Here is a 13,039-nt window from a genome sequence, read left to right as displayed (position 1 = left end):
GATACGTAGCTCTCAGCAGAGTCAAGACTTGAAGGAATAGCTCTATCTGATTTAGAACCCCCTTAAACTTTTAACTAAACCTCAAGATGAATGAGCATTAGCAGAAATGCAACAATTGACACATCTCATTTCTGATGAAAAGTAGACTGGGTACAGTATTTAGTTAGAACCATTTAAATGTTTGCACTTTCCCAAGCTACAAATAAGTTGTACGTTGTAAAATTGTAAATTGTAAAATTGTAACAGTGTAAATTGTAAAATTGTATTTTATGTTTTACAACAATACTTGTCATGTAACTCGTGATAAAAGTCGCATGTTTCTTCACATGGCCCCACTGTAGATGAAGATACAAAATTCCAATAGAATGAATTTTATGTGTTTGCTTCAGAGAATCCTTGATTCAAAAATTTCATTATGATTACTCTTAGTAATAATGTTCTTTCGTACTTTCTTTAAATGCGGGTAAAGAAAGTACATACCTTTGTTTTATGGCATTTTTTAAACAATGGATTTTATATTTAATCGTTTGTGAGGGAATTTACATGAAATTTATTGTTTTTAACCCATAACCTTTCTCTAAAGAACAAATAGGGTCGATCAAAGAATTGGAACCTAAGTTAGACCATCCCCTATCCACTAAACAAAAAAAAAATCATAAAAACCGGTTCGCTAAGTGAGACGATATACAAAGTTAACAAAGTACAAATCTTTTCAAATGTGAGTATAATATATGAAGAGTGCCCTCGATTTCATCAAACCCCGACTTGACTATCATTAGACCGCCGGGAAAGTATACCGTTTCAAAAAAAAAAAAAAAAATTAATTTGAATTTTGTCATCTTGAATTCAAATTATGTTTTTCGCAGTCACGAGTGTGTGTGTGTATGTAGGCGTGTGTGTTTGTGTGTGGGGGAGGGGAGTATGTGTGTGTGTAGGCATGTGTGTTTGTGTCTGTGTGCAGGCATGAGTGTTGGTAGTTGTGTGTATGAGTGTTTGTGTGCGTGGGGGAGGGGTATGTGTATGTGTGTGTAGGCATATGTGCTTGTGTCTGTGTGCAGGCATGAATGTGTGGATAGTTGTGTGTATGTATGTGTGTGTATGTTTTTGTGTGTGTGTATGTGTAGGTGTCTGTATGTATGCGTATGTGTGTGTGTTTGTGTGTGTGTAGTTGTGTATGTATGCGTATGAGCGTATGTGTATGTGTTTGTGTCTGTATGTGTGTGTGTGTGTGTGTGTAGTTGTGTATGTATGCGCGTGTGTGTAGCACACGGATGCAACCTGGAGACGGCTTTAGCTATATTAGCAGCATCGTGAGGAGCCGGTCAACGGTGATGGTGCAGAGGGTGGCGGTGGGAAAATAAAATGATAAAGTACGCCAAAAACAGTCAAATAAAAGCAATAAGCAATCGTGATTTCTCAAAAAAAAAAAAAAAAAAAATATTTGAATTTTTGGCATCTTGAATTCAAATTATGTTTTTCGCAATCACGAGCGTGTGTATGTAGGCGCATGTGCGTGGGTGCGTGCGTGTGTGTGTGTATGTAAGCATGTGTGTGCATGCTGTGTACGCAGTGCTGTGTGTGTGTAGGGGTTCGTGTGTGTGTGTATGTATTCATGTGTGTGCATGTTGTGTATGCAGTGCTGTGTGTTTACGCGCGTGTGTGTAGGCGGTGGTGTGTATGTATGTGGTGTGTAGATGTGTGTGTGTAGGTGTGTGACTTTGTATGCGCGTGTGTGTATGCGTGTGTGTGTAGGATATGGACGCAACCTGGAGACGGTTTTCGCTAGAGGAGCAGCATCGTGAGGAGCCGGTCGACGGTGGTGCTGGCAGAGGGTGCTGGTGGGAAAATAAAATGATAGCGCGCCAAAACAGTCAAGTGAGAACAATAAGCAGTCATGATTGCTCAAAAAAAAAAAAAAAAAAAAAAAAAAAAAAAAAAAAAAAAAAACAGGAATCGATAAAGGTGTCTTCGAGTATTTATGGAACATTGTACAAAGAAAAAAAAAACAAATCCGACGAGTTCAAAACCTCCTCCATCTTTTGAAGCCTGCTAATTAGTGTAACATTAATTTCAAATTAAACTGGCGGCATCTTGAAAAAGTAAATCTAGAATACTGGTCAAACCTCAGAAATCAGACACCAGTTACAATATGTTATTAAAGAATGTAAATTAAAGCATCGGGGGAGGGGTGTTCTGTATTCAATTCTCCTTGAATTAAACACTAAATATATTTAAAAAGTGAAATAATTTTTAAAAAATTACACTTTAGTGGCTAAATAAAGTTATTTATTAGTAAAAAAGAATATTAAGGTAATTGATTCAACCATTCAAGTAGCAAAATATATTTAATTTACTGTTTTGTTACGTAGTAATAAATACATCAGTAACACCTATAATTAAAAATTAACAGGCGTGAAAATTAATCATCCCTACGTCGCGAGAGTTAAATATCGTTCAAGATGAAAGCAAAACCTTAGCTGCGAAAATACCTCGGACACTTCAAAACCACGTGAACTGTGACGTATTCCGCCTGTAATGTAAGCTGAATTATGTGAAATTTAAAGTGTCTTGAATTTCTCCGGGACCCCCTATCAGATCCAGACCAAATTACCATAGGACCATCTGGGAAATATACCCTTTCAAACAAAAAATATTTTTTGAAATCGGGCCAGTAGTCTTAGAATAATACGAAAACATACATAAAAAGCCGCAAGACGAAATCATAACATCCTTTTTTGATGTCGGTTAAAAAATGAAAAACGAGAAAATCCTAATGATATAACTTTTATCACTTATTTATCTCACTACAGGGAGAGCAACTCATCTCTCTCAGACTGCATGTTCTGAATGAATATAACTTTATCTCCAAAATTAAGAGGAAAAATATAAATTCCGTTCATAACACACGGCACCACGAAACTGAAACTTCCTAATTTCTCTTGTCGCCAGACAAGTGGCATATTTTGGATGCATGCGCGAAAAGGATTTTATGTAAGTTCTACGCATTTTTGAAATTAAGGCATATTTTGGGTGCACGCACGAAATTAAGTTTTTTTACGTAAGTTCTAAGCAATTTTAAAATATGCTTCAATCAGCAAAAGTAATCTTCTTTGTCGAAATCTAGAGTTGAACTATATTAGTAATGTAAGAGAGGATCATTGTCAGGTGTTACGTAGTAAAAATAGGGTCACATTATGAAAACTTTTCAATAGTAATCCTTTTTTTTTTTTGACTTTTAATGTTGAACAAAATGCAAAATAAGGCCATTATAAATGTAGGTTTTGACCTAATCTTCTATTATTATTTTTAATATTTAGTATATTTTCAATCCAAAGGATTTTTTTTTTTTTTTTTTTTGTCAAGTCTGAAACGAAAGTTTTTGCACAATTCTTTTCCTCTGTGAACAGCTGTTTAACGATTTACGATTGATACAAATCAATTTTTATTCTTTGAAATTCCGGTATTAACTGTTCTGAAACGTTTTTGGCCTTCTTTAAGCTCAAAAAGGCTTTACAGTTATTCAAAGCTTGCATTTGAAGTAAATCCTCTGTAGAAAATACTTTATCTTTTTATTTCAAAGCAACAAAAAGTACCTTTCTAATTTTTTCTACATAGCAGGAGAATGATTTAAATACGTATACTACAAAAAAAGAAAAAAAAAATGATGCAGATATTAGTTGGTACTCCGGACTTATTAAATTTCCCTAATGAAAAATCATAAAAACTGACCCCACATAAAAGAATGACCCCACTAATCACAGAATACTTTCTGTTGTTTATACTGAAAAAGAAAAGTATTAGCTTGAAATTGATACCTAATTGACCTTAATTGGTTGAAAACTAAAGAAATTAGAGAGATTTTCTAAATTCATACCAAAAAGGAGACTCCGAAAAGTAGTCAAAAACCGAAATTTCGAAACAAATCTCTGAAGCGTAATTTTTATTCAAAAAATCTAAAAAAATTGATCTTTTCTTATAAATATGTATTTATAAAAAATAATGGACAAAATCTGAGACATGACGGCATTGCCGACTATTTAATTTGGGGGATTTGACATGGACCGATCCTTCAGCAGTTTATGAAACGGTTAGATTCTTGCTGTAGTGTGGCTTTTGTAACTTAATGCTTGATTTTAGATGGGATCATTTACGTTATGGTTGAAAGAGTAGAAATTCTTCGAGTTGCTCGGCTTGTATTGCTGCCAGAAGAGGTTATACAACGTACCGTTTTGTAACCTTTGTCGTGTCATAACTTCATTCAAAAAAAAAAAAAAAAAACTTTTATTCTGAATTTGTAAAAATTTGTTTATCTCTTCATAGACAAAAAACACTTGTTGTGTATGGCCAAAAATTTGAAAAACTTTTCATTTGAAAAAATCTTAAGGCTTTTATGGTTTTGCACATTATTTCAAGAAGTTTTTCGCTAAATCAGCGGTTCTGAACCAGGGGGTGACCCATGCCTCCCAATGGGGAAGCAGAAGAGTTTCAAGGGAGGCGTGAGAGTATAAAAGATAGAATTAAAGGTGAAACAAACAATAATTTTCTCAATTTTGGGTCACATGCGATTATTAAATAAGTGTCAGTTCTATCATTAATGTTGAGAAAGTTACTAATGTGCACACCAACCTCACCTAGATTCTAGATTTCTTCAAAAACATTTATATTTTTTCTCTGCTTCTCGAACTTCATATGAGGCAGCGAGAAGCAAAGAGGTGTAAGTGGTAAATCATGCTGTATAGCAGCAACTACCATGGCTACTAGTACTATCTTTTGCCCTAAAGCATAGTCGAGGGTCCCCTATTATTTGTACTGGATATCTCCAAAATTTTACTTTTGTCATTTACATCCCTTTGCTTCTCACTGCCTCATATGTTCTAATAATAATAAGTAGAATATTAAGTTTAGTGTAGAAATGTAGAATTTTGTGTATACAATTATCAACTTTTTTGCTTAATCACTAGCTTCTGTTTGCTTGACCAGTTTTCTACTCTACTACTTATGTTAACCGCATAAGGGGGTAAGGTGGGCATGACCACATATCAGTGTTCAAAGGGGGACGTAAAGCCTTGAAAGGTTGAAAACCTCTGTGCTAAATGACCACAATAATTACCTCTAAAAATCTGAGCACTCATTACCCTTTTTTTTTATCAGAATTTTATGCGGTCGATTACGTTAAAAATCATGAACATTGCTTAAAACATTGTGTTTATTCCGTTATAGTATGCTCCCGATATTTTAGTAATTTATAAAACGCTTTTTCAATGCAATTGTTTTAAACATATTTTACTGACGGCAAAAAGTGTTACTCTAAAGCTATAGGGAAAAAAAATAGTTATTTCAATGACATGGAAACACACACACACAAAATGATTATGGAGAAAGAGCACATTGGTTTGCTTTTGCATTAGCTCACTTAGCGTGCGTGATCAAAAACTGCTGAAAACTTTTTAACTAATTGAGATTGAGCTAAGAAACTTTTTCCTGTGTGTTTGAAATACTGGTTTGAAGTTTTAAAATAAACAATCAACAAAATTTCTTTCAAATCACTTTTTAGTTAATCTGATCCCCTAAAAATAATTTTAAAATATTTTCAAATTTAAACACAACCATTTTTGGATGACATTTCTTAAGATAATTTCTATAACAAATATAGAGAATTTATAATACTCGTAAATCTATATTGCTTCAATTGATATTCAAAATACTATCATTTTTATCCATCCCCAAATTTTAAAAATGACATTTTCGCTTTTCGCTAATGATGTAAGCATTTTTTCCAAATTAATTGAGTAATTTATAAATTGAACGCTTAAGACGAAAAAAATAGGCACTTTGTGAAAAACTGCCTTTTTCTGTAACAACATGAAAATTGAAAGCGTTGCTAATTAAATATGCACAGTTGCTGTGCGATTAAATATGCACAGTTTAGGAAAATATTTGCGTGAAGATTAAGTTAGTATGGTATTTGAAATAGGTACAAAAATATAAGCACCGAATATTAAAAAGTGCATCCTGAATTTTGCAAAAGGACGCGGCACATTCGTCTCCATATATAGCCATTTGTGCAATCAGAAGCCCTGTTATTCCGAAATAATTAACGAACAGATGTTCCCGGAATGTGTGCGTTGGAGTTGGGTGCATGAATGCCAACAGGTTATTGAATCAGCATTTGATGCGATGACTTTCCACAAGACTTTAGCGACGGATTGAAAGGGAATTTTATGGAAGGGAAAGAACTTACCACATGAAGAATGAAAGATGAACTAATAGCAGATCCAGGTATCCTGCTCAAGACAGATATGCTATAAATGGAAAAATTTAGCCGCTTCTCCACTTCAACTGGTTGCGAGGCAACGATGTATGATCACGTGACTCTTCTTCCTATCAGATCGATTGGGTTAGGCGACGTTTTCCCCTTACCCAGAATCTATTTAGACTATTTTATGATAGGGTAATGGATTAAGATTATTTGGCGAAGAACGGTTGTAAACAGCAGTTTGCTTTCCCTTCCGATCGCATTAACAGAGCAGTTCCTCGATCGAAATTTTTTTTTTCTCCACTCTTCTTCCGCTCTCCTCCTCCCTGCCCTTTTTTTTTCCTTCACGGCTACGCGCTTGTTGGGGACATTTAATGAAGTTCCAATATTTTAAATATCCTCTTCAAAAACTAATAAAACGCTTCTGAAAACAGCTTTTATAAACTTTTACGGAAGAAATAAAAATTTTACTTGGTTTTCTTCCGTATGAATATTTTTTTCGAAAGGGGGTATTTGACGTAATATAAGCATTATTAGATGAAAAAATATTTTATGCTTCTCTGATAGGACTTTACTTTCTTCTTCGTTTTTTACAGGGGAAAAAAATTCAGATCTTCATAAATTTTTTTAACGTATAAATGAATAGATAACAGTAATGACTAAATGAATGAATTTGAACGTTTTGATGTACAAAAACAAGTGTTTCTAGGTTACAAGGAACCCCTTTTTCAGTGCAAAAAAGTGTGAGTTTTTGGATGAAAAATCAGACTTAGCAAAAAACGCTTAATAATTACGTATAAAGGACACGTAAAAACGTTACAAATGCTGTCCTTCAAATTCAATATCATTGGTTTTTTTTTAAACAGAAATTACAATATATTGCTGAAAAAGAGCATATTCTTAACACATATGATTTCATTAGTTTTGGAATCTGAAAACAATAAAATAACTCATAAAAAAATCAATAAACTTAAACATGTAAGGAAATTAGGCTGTCCCCTAGACAAAGTACAAAAGTAGAAAATATGAAAAAAGCATTAAATTTTTTTTTTCATTATTAAAGTTAAGTTACATTTTCTAAAACCTTGTTTTTAGCTCTCTTTCGCACCTTAAATGATTACTTTTATCATGAAATAATTTTCATGAAGCCTAGTAAATTTTTTCCCGCAAAATGTGTGTGTGTGTGTTTTTTTTTTTTTTTTTTTTATGTGTCCACTATTAAACCTTTGTTCAAATTCATGTGAACACAGAACAATCCTTCCAACCGTGAATTGGCGCAGTATAGCCTACTAAAGCTCTTGCGCCAAAAAATTGAATCTACCAAACAACCGTGAACAGTATACGTCGAACTGTCGATTCATTTACATTAACACCAACATCACGCAAATCTTTTATAAGCTTGAACCTCTATTCTCAAAAGAGAGTATTTCAATTGTTCTGATAAGAATTGCATCGTCTCAGACACTTGTTGAATGTTTTCGGCCGCAAAGAGATCTTTTCATCGAGGTGAAATTGAATCAGTCTCACTATTCAACTCAATAATTTTATTGACTGCTTCTGGGTTTATCATTTAACATTTTCAAGCAATTACACGTAGTGTAAGATTAATGTCTTCGTGAAAAGTAAGGAGAAACGATCGTTTTCTGAGTGTTATAATCCACGTTAAAAATTGCTCAAAAACAATCACGAATAAGTAACAACAAGTACTCATAGGATGGAAAACTTTTTAATAGAGTGTAACATTATAACAAGCAACACACATAACCAACAAGATGACATAAGAATAGAGAAAGCGGTGTACTGGTGGATAAGCAATACCAACCAAAAAAAAAAAAAAAAACTTTCTCTCCTGTTCACTGTAATTCATTAAGGTGTACCTGAGTCTTCGTAACAGAAGTTGTAAATAGAAAGCACTTTTCATTTAGATTACCTCTATTGTTGTCATCAGTTATTTCTATTGTTAATTTTACTTTATCTCGATTATGTTATTTTTTGAAAAATATATTGACTGGAATATTAAGGTAGTGCAGTATCCACTATATTGACTTCATTTATGTTTAACTATTAAGTAATTAAGAAAAACGGTAGTTAGTGATTCCAAGTTCGATGGGATAAGATAATAGTGACCCAAATGGTAAGATTAAATATAATAACTAGGGTGAGGAGACACAAAATAAGGAATAAGGTAGAGTGTATCTTGGAACACTGCTAATTTCTAAGAATCTATTTTTAGCAGCCATGTTTTTGTAATCTCTAATAGTAATCTTCACCATTAAATGGTGCCATAGTAAAAATCAGCATCAAATGATTAAAATTGACGATTTTGTGAGAGAAAGAAAATTTCATGACTCCAAAGTAAATATTTTCTTCATTTTTATTTCATTTTCTGTCTTTGTATTTGTAAATTTAATCAACTGAATTTTATTTTGTTATATAAGAGAAGTATTTTAAATATTTTTCCGATGAGAAAATAATGATAGTGCATCTTGATTAACCATAATTTCGGTTTTTCTTAAAACACATGGGATTGTATCTTGGGACAGCCAAACATTTTGTACCTTAGGACACGTTCTAAGGTACAACATATGCATGTTTCTTAATAATTAAGATATGTTTAGGAACATGGAACAATGTTCTAACCTTATGTGATCTTTTAAACACATTTGATGTTAGATAATAATTCATTATTAATTATTCATGATTAATTATTCATGATTTAATTCACTACCATGAAAAAAAAAAAAGGTTTCTGGTGCAAAATTGGTTCAAGTATCTGGCGTTTTCGTGAATCATGAATACTTTCCTGTAGTACAGCAGAATGTGTCCCAATGTACAATTGGATGTTGTACCTTGGCACAGTTCGGAACTTTTACTTTAAATGGCTAGCAACATTTTATTTTCAAACTGTCTGAATATATATATATATATATATTGCACAGAAGTATATGTTTGGGTACTTTAATATGACTTTTAGATTTTAAATTTGATTCAAATAATTAACTTTAAAAATTAAAATATGAAAAGTGTCCCAAGGTACAACATTCTCCCTTATTTGATTACTATGTTTCTTAACTTAGTTTAGTATCAGTGAAGACTTCAATTAAGTTTAGTTACTTATGTAAAAAATGTGCAGCACAAATTTTATTAAATTCAGTTAATAAAAAGTTTTTTAGCTAAAAATCATTACAATTTGTAGAAAAAAGGATGTAGTTTCAAAGAATCGAACGCTGGCATTGTAACATTTATTGGGAATGGCTTTTATGACATGCAATGACCCTCATCAAAAAATATGAATGACATTAGTTTTATGACTTCCACACAAACTCTCAAAAATGTACTTAGAGAAATTAAAACAAATCAAACTTCTCTCAAAATCAGGTTATTTATTATTTGTATCGCATTGCAATCTCATACTGTAATTTTTACGTTATTCTAAAGGTTTTTACATTTTTTGTTGCTGATTTCATTTTTAGTTACTAAAAAGGAAAATGTTGCACACGTTTGCTTTATTTTGGATCACACACTTCCGCGCTAAATTTCATCAACAACTGCTGTACATGGGATTTACCATGCATCTTCTTGTGCAATGCGAACTCATACTTTTTTACATTGTCTCATCCGACCTAAAAATTTCGCTTACAGCACAGACTATTAGAAGTGCATTGCATTTTGAAACTTATTTTCTCCCCCCTCCCTCCCAGGCATTAATTATGATACAGTTTTATTCTTGAGCACTTGATTGTATTTGATCTCTCATCCTTTTCCAGAGTTATCTGTAAATTATTTACTGCAGAACAGATGAAATTCATTTTTCATATTGATGATGGACATTTTGGTTACAGTAAACCCCCGGTTATCCCTGGAATTGGGTGGCACAAGTGCCGCGGATAATATAAATCGCGGTTAAATCGCAAAAGGTTTAAATGAGGGACACATAAGGTAAAAAATGTCCTTCCTCAAAAGTATTGCTGAAAAAATGGCTGTATTGATGCATAATACTTTCTACAAACAGTGGAAAGAGTACAGTAAAAATAAATTTGTATTTTTGCACAGCAGAACTTTGTATCAAACCACTTATGTACGATAAAGAAAGCACAAGAAATAAATGAATAAATATAATAAAGCAAATAAATAAACAAAACAAAAACGACTGAGTTTAAATTTACAATTTTTCAAAGAAAAAAACAGCCATTGTTATTAGTTTTTTGCTCCGAAATTGCATGTTCCTGATTGTGGATTAACTCGCGGATAATCGGAAGTTTACTGTATTTTTGTCGAACGTGTGTCGCCTCTCTTAAAATTTCATGCCCTTTGAATTTTCATTTACTAATTACAGATTTTACTACCCTAAATTACCCGAATGTCTGAAATTTATAAATGATAATCCAGACCACTACATCCAGCATCCAACACACAACATCCAGTATCCAACACACAACATCTAGCATCTAACACACAACATCTAGCATCCAACACACAACATCCAGCATCCAACACACAACATCTAGCATCTAACACACAACATCTAGCATCCAACACACAACATCCAGCATCCAACACCCAAAATCCAGCATCCAACACCCAAAATCCAGCATCCAATATACAACATCCAGCCTGTAACACTCAACATCAAGCATCCTACACACAACATCCAACATCTAACACACAACATGTAGCATCCCGCACACATCATCCAGTATCGGGCTCCTGGTATTAATTTGAATTGTGAAAATTCAAATTATGTTTTTCACAATTATGATTGCGCTTAGGAGCCATTCGTAGAAGCTAGACGTCCAACGAATAGTATCCTATCGCTATTGCGAAAAACATAATTTGAATTTCCCCAATGCAAATTAATGTCTATATTATTCATTCATTTATTCATTATTACGTTTTGAGTTGAACAAAAAAATATGCACAAAGTTATTTAACTTTTGCCATTAAGATAATCTTTTATGGATAAAGTAAAAATATAAACTAAATTGTGTTCATTTTTTCATAAAAATATTTGAGTAAATTTCATTAAAAGTATTTAATTTAAAATTAAACCATATTTTTCTAATTTAGACACGTCAAACTTCAGCTAGAGCTGTAATATAAAGCTTAGTCGAATTTCTTTCTACTCTAACTTTATTTACGTCTCTGTTTGCGAATTGATAATGATGGAAACCATCGAAAATACTGAAGCTCTTTTTGTGTTTTAAGGGAAAAATCGTAGTCATTTTAGCATTAAAAAATTATTATTATTATTATTATTTTTTTTTGAAGACTTTTATTTGAAGAAAATTCGAAATTGGGAATTAGTTTTAGTGAACACTATGTTAGAACCTCTTTTAAAATGAAATTCAAGGAAACTAATTCATAAATTACTTCATTGAAACCGTTACTTTTATAATCACAAACCAAAATGAAATTAAAGAAGAATAGAAACAGAAGTGGAAGAGTATTCTAAGACGCAGTATATTACTTACGATTCTGGAATGCTCTCTGTTTTGTGGATGTTCTGAGAAAGAAGCCGAATAAGAAGAGTGCCTTCTTTATCCATCGCGCTGAGATAATTTCCTCCTCTTTGTTTTTTTCTATTTCCTTTTATTTTGCTAATCGCATTCGTTTCCTGTTCGGTTCATCAAATTGATTACTTGCGCAATCATTTTTGTGGCGGTTTTCTTTTTTAATTGGGCTCACGTCATTTTCGAAGTGTCATATTTTGGGTTCTCTTCGAGTTTCTTAATAAACTTCATATGAATAAATATTTACCTTATTTCAAGGTGTTTTAAACTAAATTTAATTTAACTCATATTTTTTACCATTAAGCAATAAAAACAGGGTATTGATTTTACTTCGCCATAGCTTGACGGTACTTTATTCGCTTTGTGAATAAGGAAATTTTGTAGCAGAAAAACAGTGTATAAATTTGTGGCAGAAAACGAGCCACCTGATCCCATGCTTCGTATAACGAATGGACATTAGGTAAGGCGATATCGTGTCTAATTCACACTGCAAATCTTAAAATGCGTTTGAAACATGGACTTGTCCCCCCTTTTTTAGAACTCTTGTTTAGAAGATTTCAGCGTACTTTCCTGCATACTTTTGTAATTCCGTTGGGAACACATTTTGAACGCAAGCACTTGTCCCCTTTTTTTTTTAGAACGCTTTTTATCGAATAGTTTTCAAAACAATTCTTTGAACACTTATCGGAACGTGTATTTAGCTCAGCACACTTTTTAAACACTTTTACGAAAGATTTCGAGATAGCGTTTTGATGAACATTTCGTGGCATACTTTAGGTGCGAGTTTTAGGATAGTTTAGAACACTCATAGAATACTAATATTCTTTTGGAATACACACTATAGAAGTATAACAGTTGCATTAACAAATAATATACATGTACTAAATCCGACAACCTTGAAACTACAGACTAGATGGTGGGTTTTAGATTTGCTCACTCCTGGATAATTAGATATAAACAAGAAGTTTTTTATTGGGAATTTTTAACAAATATAAGTAGCCGTACCTGTGGTGAATAAGGAAATATTCTTAAAGCAGTGAAGTCTCATTTTAGGGATGTCCTCCCTGAAATGTACCAAAAAAAAAAAAGCCTAAATTCTTTTTTGACATTTAAGATGCTTTGTTTTCTGGAGAAAAAAATATCACGAAAGTGGGTATTTGGTGACATTTAGATAAGTTTCGTCTGATACGATGTCGCAAAATGAATTTTATCGTGGACTCGAAACGAATAATTCATTTGCGTAGCAATTCTTAACTTGAGTGGATGAACTTAT

At 32.7% G+C, this 13,039-nt stretch overlaps 1 protein-coding gene across 2 annotated transcripts in view; it reads right to left on the bottom strand.

Moving 5' to 3' along the window:
- Positions 1 to 11,791, bottom strand: part of LOC129218369 (neuropeptide Y receptor type 5-like) — a 33,377-nt gene extending 21,586 nt beyond the window's left edge. The window contains exon 1 of one of the 2 annotated variants that reach the window (XM_054852614.1): positions 11,728 to 11,791. The gene's annotated coding sequence lies outside the window, so the exon portion shown is untranslated. Of the gene's footprint in view, positions 1 to 6,241; positions 6,379 to 11,727 lie in introns of those variants that run through there. The other variant, XM_054852615.1, reaches the window with a different exon arrangement.
- Between the last annotated feature and the right edge of the window lie 1,248 nt (positions 11,792 to 13,039).

This window comes from Uloborus diversus, chromosome 3 (assembly GCF_026930045.1).
Source record: "Uloborus diversus isolate 005 chromosome 3, Udiv.v.3.1, whole genome shotgun sequence".
Classification (NCBI taxonomy): Eukaryota; Metazoa; Arthropoda; class Arachnida; order Araneae; family Uloboridae; genus Uloborus; species Uloborus diversus.
This window is presented reverse-complemented; position numbering and strand designations above follow the sequence as displayed.